Raw genomic sequence first — 10,632 nt, 5'->3', positions numbered from 1 at the left:
ACTATTCATGCGTCAGCCATTTCGCTTGTGCTAACTCGCCGTTAAATCAGCCACGAGCAATTTGACAACAACGGCGCAACTCAATACAGAATATCGCATGCCATCTATGGACACTGCGGTGAAGCCATTCATGTAGTATCTAGAGTAGCTACCAGGGAAACTGTTTGTGAAAGTTACTGAATAATGAGAAAGTTACTGAATAACGAGACAAAACTTACTTACACCCTTCTTCCACCCATGTATTCAATTTTAACGAAGCAGAATATTGGGCTTTAAGAAAAAGAAACATATTTTATATTGTGGAGTAAGAAATTAAATTCCCTGTACATTCCAAACAAATCTGTTCTAAAAAATATAAACTTCATAAAATTAACTTCTGCTACAGTAATTTACTTATATTAGTCATCATTTTGTTTTCTTTCTTGCATTTTATTTTTATTACTTTCTTTCCTTTTTCTTCATCCTTTTACCCTCCAGGGTTGGATTTTCCCTCGGACTCAGCGAGGGATCCCACCTCTATCACTTTGTCATGCTGCGAGGAAAAACCGTGGTGACCTTGAGGTGAAGAGTCAGAGAGTATGTTTAATTTTACAAATCTGACAAACCTAGACTGGGAAGTTTCATTCCCTGTGCGTGACGTCACGCAGTAGACCGAAATGTTTCCTTGCTCCGGTATGGTATGCACAAGCATGGAGTGGCGATAGGTTATACTAAGAAATCAGCGGGTTACCTCCGCAGTTCACTCACAAGGAATTATAAGGGGTACGTGCAGGATTACGGAATACCTTACAGATGCTTCAGGAAGGAGGAAGACCTATATAAATAGTGGACAGTTTAATACTCATAACTAGTTCCTCTAAAATGTATGCCAGGTTGGCCGAGCGGTCTAAGGCGCCAGACTTAAGTTCTGGTTCCCGAGAGGGAGCGTGGGTTCGAACCCCACACCTGGCAATGTTTTTTCAGACTGAATATTACGTATCCCTTAAACACTAAACTAAATAATGAGAAAATAAAAGTATGCCAGTATATCAAAGTCGACCTATTCTTCTTCTTCTCCCTCCTCTATTCTTCTTCTTCCTCCTCCTCATTTTCTTCTTCTTCTTTATTCTCATCTGTCTCTCAGTCTTCTTATTTAACCCCACTCCACTGTCTTCACTCGTAATCTCTAGGTTCATGCCTTTGCGTACTCCTATTCGTTTGTTAAATTTTTATCACTGAGCGTTAAGGATAGTAGAATAGTTAAGAGAACTATTCATTATTACGATAACTGCGAGGCGAGAGAATGTTTGACGGTACACTGGTAAGTTAGATGCAGCAATTTGTAAACGGTCAAATGACAGTTGCCTGCAGTCCGACTCGTTGGCTGAATGGTCAGCGTACTGGCCTTCGGTTCAGACGGTCCCGTGTTCGATTCCCGGCCGGGTCGGGGGATTTTAACCTTCATTGGTTAATTCCAATTGCCCGGGGGCTGGGTGTTCGTGCTGTCCCCAACATCCCTGCAAATCACACACCACACATAACACTATCCTCCACCACAATAACACGCAGTGTCCTACAAATGGCAGATGCCGCCCACCCTCATCGGAGGGTCTGCCTTACATGGGCTGCACTCGGCTAGAAATAGCCACACGAAATTTAAAAAAAACAGTTGCCTGCAATAAGGTTGTTCGGGATTTATAGTAATGCTTATTTGGACAAGTCTCCATCTAGACAATGCTGAGTGTAGTGCATACTAGAAACATGTTCAACTGACTCTGTTTTTAGCGTTTTACTTCCGGTCAACATTATTCGACATTCTAAATTTTCTCTTTCCTGGCAAAGCTCCGTATTTTCCTTAGTCACCATTGCAAGAAAAATCTCTTGCGATATCTGTCCTAAACACACCTCCATTTCACTTTTCATACGTAAATCTAATTCCCGTAACATGATACCATTTCGTTCGCTTAATTAATTGTCTCTAGAAGTTGCATTCACCCACTGCTATAATCCGACGTGTGACCTCAGCATGGGCCAGCTGATATATGAGGTACGATGCAAGTCGTTAGCTCGTAGAACGGGGAAGGGATTTACGATTCGGCAATGTCGTGTTGAAAAGCCATGAACTAGTCCTAAGGAAGATGGTTCAGTTTATCCAACTTCGATACAGCTGATTAGGAGTATCCTTTATACTATTAAAATAAACATATGACTCACAATGCTCTCAAGGCACAATGGCAATTATATTACATTCACTTGATGAATCAGTTGATGGGTAACAAGGTCATAAATTGCACTTTTGTCTTCTGACGCAATAACACTACAGTGTTCTGCATCATCGAATTCACCTGTGATTTCATTTGAATTTTTACATCACATTCTATGATTAGTTACACGTTTTAAAAGTGAGTTGCACTTTCATTTTTATCTTATACTAGCTGTAGTACCCAGCGTTGCCCGGATAGTGTTTGAATGTTTACCTTTAAGATTTGTATTGCCAGTTAATTATGTGTAAAGTGAATTTTTGTAGAATTCCTTATTGAGACGTTGATTGATATTTTACTATATATAATGTAGTTTTAGAATCATTTAAATTTGTTCGATTTCGAGATTTAAGTTATTTCATTTTCGAGTGAAACTTTGTCCTTGTGGAAACCCGGACTTACTGGGAAAAATTTTATCATTTTCAGAAAAATAGAAGGCTATGCATGTAGTTACCCGTCGCGCTATAGATATGGTGTTCACGATTCCAACTCTCATTAAGACTGCCACCAATCAGCCTCGCGACCCACAAAAATGTGGATTCAACACTAATCTCCGTCATTTTAGACTATTAACTTTTTACCTCATATCATCCCCCGTACCAATGGAGGATGAACTTGGGCTTAAACGGTATCTAGAGCGTCACAATTCATCTCAGCGCCATATAAACAATGGATTTGACATTCATGTCGGTTATTTTTCATTATTTCTACGTGTCATCCACTTCCATTCCTCACCTCTAGTCGGGGTAGAAATTTCTCACCTCCATAGTATTTTGTTCCTTTTTTCCAGATAGTAAGCCGTACGTGTACCAAGTTTGGTTAAGAGCTATGCTGTTACATATACATATATCCATAATCATGATTATTTTGGGTGTTTTCAGTCTCATAACTTTTCACTCCCATGCCGACAGGGTTGTACTTGGACTTAGACGACATTCGGAATGTCATTATTCATCTCAACGACCCCGCAAACTATGGGTTCAAAAATAATAAATGGTTGGTTTCGACTATTCTTACATGCCATTCCCTTCCAATCCCCACCCCTAGGGTTGATAGGGATGTCTCACATCCTTAACCTGTATCTTTCAAATGTGTTCCAAGTTAGGTTGAGAGCTATGCTGGAACACACACACACACATATATACTGTACATCTATAATCCCGGCATTTTGGACATTCTTTTTCTTCTCATCCCTATGGAGACTGCCATTTTACATTTTGACTGGAATATCACTATCCACCTCAGCAATCAACATAACTACGGATTCGGCACAAATATAAGTCGATCGTTTTCGATTTTGTTTACACTTAACTCCCTCCCCTAGGGGCGCTAGGGGTATCTAACCTCTGCAGTACTTGTTTCCTGATAGTAAGTCATATGTAAACCAAGTTTGGTTAAAAGGTATATCCACATGCATCAATAAAGTCGGTTACTTTTACATTCATTTTCACCCCTTTCCAACCCCCATTTCCACTGCGGCTGAAGTATAACTTAACCGACATCTAGAGTATCACAGGTCAACTCAGTGACCTCGAACTATGGATTTGACATTAATATCAGTCACTTTCCATTATTTTTATATTTCACCTCTCCCGTAGGGTTGTTTAAGTGTGTTTACCCTCACAGTAATTTTGGTCGTTTTGTATTATTTTTGTAATTCACCTCTTTCTATTTCCGCTCCTGCGGGTGTCTTAGTCCCACAGTATTTTTTTCAGATATTAAGTCATATTCTGTGTGCCAAGTTTGGTTGACAGCTGTGCTGGAACGTACATACACGTAAGTCCATAGTCTCAATCATTTTTGGACGTATTATTTTTCACTCCCTCTAAACCCCCGTGCCGATCGGGGCTTAAATTTACTTAAACGGTATCTAGAGTGTCACAGATCATCTCCGAGACCCCAAAAACTTTAGATTCGACACTAATATCGGTCGTTTTCGATTAATTTTACATTTCATCTAGGGATGCTAGGGGTGTATGCCTCCACGGTATTTTTTTCCAGATAGTAATGCACATTTGTACCAAGTTTGATTGGAAGCTCTGATGGAACACACACACATATGTCCATAATCTCGGTCATTATTGGATATTTTATTTTCCACCCTTTCTCAGCCCCTGTGCCGATGGGGAATGAACTTTGACTTAATCGACATTCATAGTGTCATTGTTAATCTAAGCTACCTTGAAAACTATAAATTCGAATATTTTTATAAGCCAAGCCCTACCCACTCCATCCCTAGGTGTGCTAGGGGTGACATACCTCCACATTGTTTATCTCCAGATATGAAGTCGTAAGTGTACCAAGTTTGGTTGATATTGTCTAGTGGTTTAGGAGGATTTGTGGAATACATACTCATAAACTACATAATTCACTTCTTATTTCGTATTATATAGACTCGCCTTTGCTCGTTTTGGGCCCCGTCCTCATAACCCCCAGTTGCTCTTCGTTAGGAGTGGGTGAGAACTTGTGACATTCCACTGTGGATATTCTATATTCTTCACAGTACTGGTATCTTAAATTCTTTTCAAATCTATTGCACAGGAAACCAACCAACTAACCCAATGGAACTACAGCCCTTGAAGGGCCTTGGTCTACCAAGCGACCGCTGCTCAGCCCGAAGGCCTGCAGATTGGGAGAAGTCGTGTGGTCAGCGCGGCGAATCCTCTCGGCCATTATTCTTGGTTTTCTAGACGGGGCCGCTATCTCACCGTCAGATAGCTGCTCAATTCTAATCACGTAGGCTGAGTGGAACCCGAACCAGCCCTCAGGTCCAGGAAGAAATCCCTGACCTAGCCGGGAATCGAATCGAACCCGGGGTCTCCGGGTTAGAGGCATGCACGCTACCACTACACCATGGGGCCGGTCTATTGCATAACAACATTCTTCACACTTGGCAGCCTATCAAAATTGGTCCTACGACATGAAAGCACATCTCGATCACAGCATGTTGGACTGATATTTCCAATAAATACGCGCAGTCATGAACCTCCCAACAAGGAAGGTACTTTATAAACACGGCGGCGTGTTACCATTCTCCTACAGTATATACAGTATAGCATTTCCTACCAGGCTATCATGATACAGCGTAAGTTGCTATCGCCTAGGGACAATCTGTCCATCAACTCTCCCCAGTCTTAGTGTGGCTTTGCTATTAAATTAATTACATAAAATTATTCATAAAAACTTCCCATCGGATTTCGTTCAAACTACTTCCTAAACCACCTCAGGAGTAACAAGAACAAACTGAGAAATTTTCAGTGAAATCGGTCCAGTAGTTTTGGAATCCATTCAAGACAAGCACAAAAACAAAGATAGTTTCACTTGTCTATATACACTGACTGACAGAGCAAATGCAACACCAAGAAGGAGTGGTCAGAACTTTATGCCAATTGCAGGGTAGACTGGCGTCACTGAGGTGTGCTCATGATGTGAAATGCGCCGCTGTGCTGCGCACGTAGCGAACGATAAATGGGACACGGCGTTGCCGAATGGCCCACTTCGTACCGTGATTTCTCAGCCGACAGTCATTGTAGAACGTGTTGTCGTGTGCCACAGGACACGTGTATAGCTAAGAATGCCAGGCCGCCGTCAACGGAGGCATTTCCAGCAGACAGACGACTTTACGAGGGGTATGGTGATCGGGCTGAGAAGGGCAGGTTGGTCGCTTCGTCAAATCGCAGCCGATACCCATAGGGATGTGTCCACGGTGCAGCGCCTGTGGCGAAGATGGTTGGCGCAGGGACATGTGGCACGTGCGAGGGGTCCAGGCGCAGCCCGAATGACGTCAGCACGCGAGGATCGGCGCATCCGCCGCCAAGCGGTGGCAGCCCCGCACGCCACGTCAACCGCCATTCTTCAGCATGTGCAAGACACCCTGGCTGTTCCAATATCGACCAGAACAATTTCCCGTCGATTGGTTGAAGGAGGCCTGCACTCCCGGCGTCCGCTCAGAAGACTACCATTGACTCCACAGCATAGACGTGCACGCCTGGCATGGTGCCGGGCTAGAGCGACTTGGATTAGGGAATGGCGGAACGTCGTGTTCTCCGATGAGTCACGCTTCTGTTCTGTCAGTGATAGTCACCGCAGACGAGTGTGGCGTCGGCGTGGAGAAAGGTCAAATCCGGCAGTAACTGTGGAGCGCCCTACCGCTAGACAACGCGGCATCATGGTTTGGGGCGGTATTGCGTATGATTCCACGTCACCTCTAGTGCGTATTCAAGGCACGTTAAATGCCCACCGCTACGTGCAGCATGTGCTGCGGCCGGTGGCACTCCCGTACCTTCAGGGGCTGCCCAATGCTCTGTTTCAGCAGGATAATGCCCGCCCGCACACTGCTCGCATCTCCCAACAGGCTCAGCGAGGTGTACATATGCTTCCGTGGCCAGCGTACTCTCCGGATCTCTCACCAATCGAACACGTGTGGGATCTCACTGGACGCCGTTTGCAAACTCTGCCCCAGCCTCGCACGGACGATCAACTGTGGCAAATGGTTGACAGAGAATGGAGAACCATCCCTCAGGACACCATCCGCACTCTTATTGACTCTGTACCTCGACGTGTTTCTGCGTGCATCGCCGCTCGCGGTGGTCCTACATCCTACTGAGTCGATGCCGTGCGCATTGTGTAACCTGCATATCGGTTTGAAATAAACATCAATTATTCGTCCGTGCCGTCACCGTTTTTTCCCCAACTTTCATCCCTTTCGAACCACTCCTTCTTGGTGTTGCATTTGCTCTGTCAGTCAGTGTATATAAAGTAGCTTGTCCTGACTGACTGACTGACTGACTGACTGACTGATTCATCATCGCCGAGCCAAAACTACTGGACATAATGAAATTAAATTTTGGGGATACATTCATATTAAGATGTAGGTGCTCGCTAAGAGAGGATTTTTGGATATTCCTTCGGTAAGGGGGTGAAAAGGGGGGTAAAATTTTAAAATGAGTCAATCTATATCTCAAAACTTTACAAGTTTACAAATGTAAAAATTGGTATTTAGAATCTTCTTTAAAAATAAGGAAATACGTATTTTTTCAGGAAATCCCAATAGCAGGGATGAAAAAGGGTGAAAAAGGGGTTGAAAGCCTTTAATCAGGATACCGGTACTTATATCTCAGAAACTCAAGGTATTACAGACCTGAAAATTGGTACTTTTGATCTCTTTTAAAAATAAAGAAACACGTATTTTTTGTTTATGGAAAATCCAAATAATGGGAGGGAGAAAATGGGGGTGAATTTTTAAAATCAATGTATCTATATCTCAAAACTTTGAAAGTTTACAGATGTAGAAATTAGTATTTAGAGTCTTCATTAAAAATAAAGAAACACGTATTTTTTGTTTTCGGAAAATCCCAATAGGAAAGGTGGAAAGGGGTGGAAAAAGGGTAGAATGCCTTTAATGAGACTACTTATATCTCAGAAACTGAAGATATTACAGACCTGAAAATTGGTACCTTTGATCTCTTTTAAAAATAAAGAAACACGCATTTTTTTTGTTTTTGGAAAATGCAATTAATGGGAGGGTGAAAAGGGGGTGAATTTTTAAAATGAGTGAATCTCTATCTCCAAACTTTTAAAGTTTGCAGATGTAAAAACTGGTATTTAGAATCTTCATTAAAAATAAAGAAACACGTATTTTTTGTTTTCGGAAAATCGCAATAGGAGGAGTGAAAAGGGGTGGAAAAAGGTTAGAATGCCTTTAATGAGGCTACTTATATCTCAGAAACTGAAGATATTACAGACCTGAAAATCGGTGTTTGGGATCTCCTTTAAAAATAAAGAGACACGTATTTTTTTATTTCTGGAAAATCCAATTAAGGGAGGGGGTGAAAAGTGGGTAATATTTTAAAATGAGTGTATCTATATCTCAAAACTTTTAAAGGTTATAGATGTGAAAATTGGTATTTAGAATCTCCTTTAAAAATAAAAAAACACGTATATTTTGTTTTCGGAAGATCCAATTAATGGCGGTTAAACAGGAGTGACAAATTGGGGTGAATTTTTGAAAGACTATATCTACAGAATATCTTGGAAACGAAAAATGTTACAGACGTAAAAAGTGGGTGTTTGGAATCTCCTGTAAATGTAAAGAAACATAGGTGATTTGTTTTTGGAAACTCCACTTAAGGGGAACTCAAAAGGGGTGAAATTTTGAAATGAGAATTTTTACAGTATATCTAAAAAACTTAACATGTTACAGAAGTGAACAATGGTTTTTTTATCTCTATTAAACATAAAGGAACGTGTATTTTTAGTTTTCGGAAATATCACCTGGGTGGAGGCGGGGGGTAAAAGTGACTGAAAATGGTGTTGAATTCTTTTAATTAGGCTACTGATATATCAAAAATGAAGATTTTACAGACGTGAAATTTGAAATTTTCAATCTGCTTTAAAAGTAAAAACACACGTATTCTCTTAAAATCCAATGAGGCGGGGAGGGGGGTGAAAGAATTGAAAAATTAATTGGTTTAATTGTATGAGAATACATACATCTAATAAAAACTAAAGTTATTACAGATGTGAAAATTCGTATTTGGATCTCCTTTAAAAACAAAGAAAAACGCGTTTTGGGCGGGAAACCATCTTTGAGGGCGGGAGTGTAAAGGAGGTGAATTCTTTTCATGAGGACACATAAATCAAAAACTGAAGAAGTTAGAGTCGTGATAATTGGTATTTAGAAGATCCTTTACTATTAAAGAAACAAGTATTTTTTTCGGGAAAGTTCACTTAGGGGGGGGAGTAGTGTGAAATGAAGTGAAAAAAGTAAATTACTTTTATGGGGATACTTATATCTCAAAACTGAAGGTAATACACGTGAACATTGGTGTTTGGAATCTCCCTTAAACATAAAGAAACAAGCCTTCTTTTAATTTTTTTGGGGGGGGGGGGTGGCGGTAAATAAACTTAACGGCGGTGGGTTGTAGAAGGATGTGAGACCAATTGATTTTACTGTTATTAATGTACTTATAAGTATCCTCCGTTGCTCAGGCGGCACCGCGCCGGCCTCTCAAAGCTGGGTTCCGTGGTTAAAATCCCGGTCACTCCATGTGACATTCGTGCTGGACAAAACGGAGGCGGGACAGGTTTTTCTCCGGATACTCCGGTTTTTCCTGTCATCAATCATTCCAGCAACACATAATAGTTATAATAATAATAATAATAATAATAATAATAATAATAATAATAATAATAATAATAATAATAATAATAATGTTCCGGACCGTCGTCAATTGTGCGGACCGCGCTGGAAACGGCTCCTGGATGGGTAATGACTAAGAATGCAGTCCGGCCGCGGGTTCAGTGCCGCCAAATCACCCAATATGACACCATGCCGGATCTCCTGAAGGATTTTATCCATATTAAAAATGATTAAAGGAAATGATGGCAAAGATTTACGGACCCAACTGACCTATAGGAATACCTGAGCCTAGCCCGGGAAGTACGAAATCGATTGCTGGAAAGGAATATTGAAAAATGGGAGGAAACGTGCTGTAAAATAATAGAAAACGAGTCAGATCGGGAATTTTGGAGTATTCTCGCAGAAGACGAGTCAGATCGCGAATTTCGGCGGATTATATATCTAAAACAATAAGCATTCAATTATAAATTTCAGTATAATACCGTAGCGAAGCACGGGTATCTTGCTAGTATGTATATATAAATTCCTTTGATCATTTGATACTAAACGCTGCCAAGTTTAGGTGGTTGCAGTTAGAAGATAACCATATGCAACAGATTTATTAATACGCACTCCCGCATGTTTTTCTACACGCTAGCAATTAGCTACTGTGTGCACAAATAATTGCGCTCTCACTGTGCACCACCGTCTATTGTAATCTTCGAGTAACGTACAAGCAATAACACCTTGACTGTCTACTGTCTATAAACACGAGGTGATGATTCCTTCAACTCCAACTACACTGCACTTGTTGCAGGATAACAAGCTCTTTTGCCTTCACTGATGTGAATTTTAGGAAATACAAGGTTTTTCAGGGATACCATATTTGTGTGCATATCATAATATGCAAAAGTGTCTGCCGGAAAGAATGCTTATCGCAGAAATTCATTAGTCACGTATTCCTAAATATTAAATATCTTCCAGTATGTTCTGTTCATCCCAACTGCTTGTACTGCTCTTTTTATATCGTACATGGGAGCATTATTTCTTTAGTCGAACGCTTTTATTTTCTACTTCAGCACTGGGACATCATTTATCATGGAAGGTATGTAGTGTATTTATTGCAGCTTCAAAAAATATATTGAACTAGCTTTAAGAAACACTCAGTGTCAGTAAGGGAGTCTTTAAATTTATTTTCTGTCTACCTGTTCGCCGTGCCCGAGTACATGTGTGTGTGTGTGTGTGTTATTATGAACTTCTGAAGAGTTGCTT

General features: G+C 41.0%; 1 non-coding gene across 1 annotated transcript; it reads left to right on the top strand.

Annotated features, from left to right (window-relative positions):
• The first annotated feature begins 867 nt into the window (after positions 1–867).
• Positions 868–951, top strand: TRNAL-UAA (transfer RNA leucine (anticodon UAA)). The gene has a single exon. It is a non-coding gene; the product is annotated as a tRNA-Leu (tRNA).
• The last annotated feature ends 9,681 nt before the right edge of the window (positions 952–10,632 follow it).

This window comes from Anabrus simplex, chromosome 2, assembly GCF_040414725.1.
Source record: "Anabrus simplex isolate iqAnaSimp1 chromosome 2, ASM4041472v1, whole genome shotgun sequence".
Taxonomy (NCBI): Eukaryota; Metazoa; Arthropoda; class Insecta; order Orthoptera; family Tettigoniidae; genus Anabrus; species Anabrus simplex.
This window is presented reverse-complemented; position numbering and strand designations above follow the sequence as displayed.